The sequence below is a fragment of the Phodopus roborovskii genome, unplaced genomic scaffold (genome assembly GCF_943737965.1).
Source record: "Phodopus roborovskii unplaced genomic scaffold, PHOROB, whole genome shotgun sequence".
Lineage (NCBI taxonomy): Eukaryota > Metazoa > Chordata > Mammalia > Rodentia > Cricetidae > Phodopus > Phodopus roborovskii.
The window spans coordinates 183,151-186,480 of NW_026126045.1; positions in this window are offsets into that span (position 1 = coordinate 183,151).

The window sequence follows — 3,330 nt, forward strand, 5'->3', positions numbered from 1 at the left end:
TTTCAATCTTTATGTTTTGAATGGGCAGGGGTAGAGACAGGGACTCACTCCGAAGCCTAAGTTTCCCTTTACCTTTTTGTGTATCTCAGGCTGGCCTCAAACTGGCAACAATCCCTCAAATCAGCCTTCTGAGTACTAGGGTTGCAAATGTGAACCATCATGACCAGATTCTGACTTGTTTATTTCAATTATGGGGACCTGACATTCACTTTACCCTGAATATCTTGATGTATTAGTTTTTAAAAGAACCATTCCTGTCCTTTACTTCCACTGCCCTTGGTTCAGACCATCATTAACTTCCTACCAGATTAATGTTCTTTCTGGCTTCTAGTTCCCAGTTTCTCCTGAATCCAATTCATTCTGCCCAAGGCTACCAAAATGTTTTTTAAAGAAATGTGTCTATCTCCTGGTGAAAACCATCATGGATTCTATAGAGTAGAAATTCAAAACACCTATCAGTTTACCTTCTGGCATGTATGCTTTGTTTTCCAACAATATTAATGTGGCAGGTTAAATAATGGTACTCAACAATGCCTATGTCTGAATTCATAAAATATGTGGCTATGTTAATAGTAAAAGAGACTGCAGATACAGCTAAAAAGCTTAAGATGAAAAATTTATAACAGGATACATTATAATTACAAGGGTTCTTAGACTAAGAAGACCAGAGGTCAGAAACTCAAGGCAATGGGATGACATGGAGAGATTGCAATGAGGCAGGTACAAATCAAGAAAAACAAATCCACAATTCCAGAGAAGCTAAGTAACAAGGGGGACCCTACGAGGAACACACATGAAGGGAAAATAGTCAAGATTTCCTGGGTAAATGGGGAGTTGGGGGGAAGGAAATGGGGGATAGGAACATGAGGGATCAAGAAGATCAAGTTAGGGGAGGAACAGAGGGAGAGTAGTGAAAGGGATATCTTGATAGAGAGAGCCATTATGGGGTTAGGGAGATTTCTGGTGCTAGGCAAACTTCCAGGAATACCCAAGGATAACCCAGCATGTAAAACAAGCTTGTTTCATATTTAAATTAAAAAATTACATATCTGTATGTATGTATATAGACTCCTGGCAATAGTGAAAAGGGTTACTGAATGGACCTTCTTCTTTAACCAGATTAGGGACTGCCCTAATTTGTTAATAAGCACTTTCCCACCAGCCTGGTCCCAGAGTCATATCAGTCCCAAAATAACACACAGAGACTCTATTAAAAAGCTGTTGTCCAGTGGCTAGAACTTCTTCTTATTGGCTATCTCTATCTTAAATATTAACTTATTTCTATCAATTTAAGTGTTTCCACATGGTCTTATCTTATTGGAGAGAGGGTCTGGATCTCTTACTCCTCTTGTGTCCTACATTTCGATTCCTCTCTATAACATCTCCCAGAATCCTCCTTGTCTCCTCCTAGTCTTGCCTATCTTGCTTCTCTACTGGCCAATAGGGCTTTATTCATTAATCAATAAGAGAAACATATTTACAGAATGGCATCTCCCATCACTAATTGTCATCATAGGACCTACATCCAGTAACTGATGGAAGCAGATATAGTGACCAACAGCCAAACATGGGCTAAGCTCCTGGAGTTCAGTTGAAGAGAGGGAGTAGTGATCTTATGAGCAAGGGAGGACCAAGATCATGATTGGGGAAACCACAGAGACAGCCCCTAGCTAGTGAAAGCTCAGTAACTCTGTGCTGACAGTTGGTGAACCTACATAGGGCAGAACTAGGCCTTCTGAATGTGGGTGACAGTTATGTGGCTTCATCTGTAGAGGGGTCCCTGGAAGTGGCACCAGAACCTATCACAGGTACATGAACTGGCTTTTTGGAGCCCATTCGCTATAGCAGGGTACCTTGCTCAGCCTAGATACAGAGGGGAGGGTCTTGGTTCTGCCTCAACTTGGTATGCCAGACTCTGTTGACTCACAAAAGAAGGCCTTACCTCCTTTGAGAAGTGGATGGTGTTTGAAAGGGGATGGTGGGGGGCAGGAGAAGGGGAGTGATAGGGGACTGGGGTTTGGATGTAAAATGAAAAATAAATTTATAGAAAAAAAGAAAAATGTAAAGACAGGAACCTTCAGGAGGCATGACAAAGATTCTTGCCTGGAGCCTCAAGAGCAAAGAGAGCTCTGTGAACCTTTTTATTTTAGCCATATCAAATTCATCTGGAACTTGTGATCTTAAGAACAAAAAAAATTAAAGTTTTCATTGTTTGAGCCAGTACATTTGTGGTAATTTGTTATAGCTACATAAAGAACATACAACAATGCATTAGGTTTGCCACCTCCATTACTACAAAGCCACAATATTTTACAAATATAAACCCACACATGTGTTTCTGGACTTTGCTGATCTTGTATGAGTTTCCCTGGGCTTGACTCTCTGCTTTGGGTTTGCCTCTCCTTTATGTGCCTCTCATTCTTCTGGCAATATCAAGATGCCCAGAAAATATCGTACTTATGCTAAGGAGAAGCCAAGACACAAACTTTTTAGCCAAGCATACATGAAACATTTGCTCTCATCTCATCTTCTGGCATCCCATTAGTCATTAGTCAAAGCAACTCACCCAAGCAAACCCTATGTGTCAAAGAATTGTCTCCCTAGAGAGAACTTCAAAGTCTCTGGGCAAAAACATAGATTCAGTGAGATTGAAATAAAGAGAAATAATCATCCAGTATATCCAGTTATGCACTGTAAAAAAGTTTTCAGCTAACATACAAAGATAAAGCCTATAAAAAGGAAACTGATTTGTATCCTTTACTGATATTTCTAGTGTAAATACTTGTACTGTAGTTGGTTTTAAGCTTCCAACATGACACCAACAAACACAAATATGGGACTAAATATATGTAATGGGTTCTTGTGGCCAGTCCATCATTGCATCTGCATATTAGTCAAACCAGTTACTACATGTTCCTTCATAAACTGTACTATCAGCCATCTCTTATGTTATTCTTTCAAATTGAAACCCATCTATCTTTCTATCCTTTCCACCTTTCACACAGAGTATTTTTTATTTTTTGAGAATTTCATACATGTATGCAATAAAATAGAATCATAGCTAGTCCTTCATTTTTTACTTCTCCTACTCCCCGATATCATCCCTGCATATCACCTTCCAAATTCATGTCTCTTTTAAAACAATACACTAAGTAAGTTACTGTTGTCCACAAGTATATGGGTGTGGGGCCATCCACTGTATCATGTGGAACTTACCAGTGGTCACATCCTCAAAAAAGAATCCTCCTATTGCCAGCAACTGTTCACTGCTAATAGCTTCTCAGCAAGGGGTAGGGCATGAAGACCACCTACTTAACTATGCTGTGATTT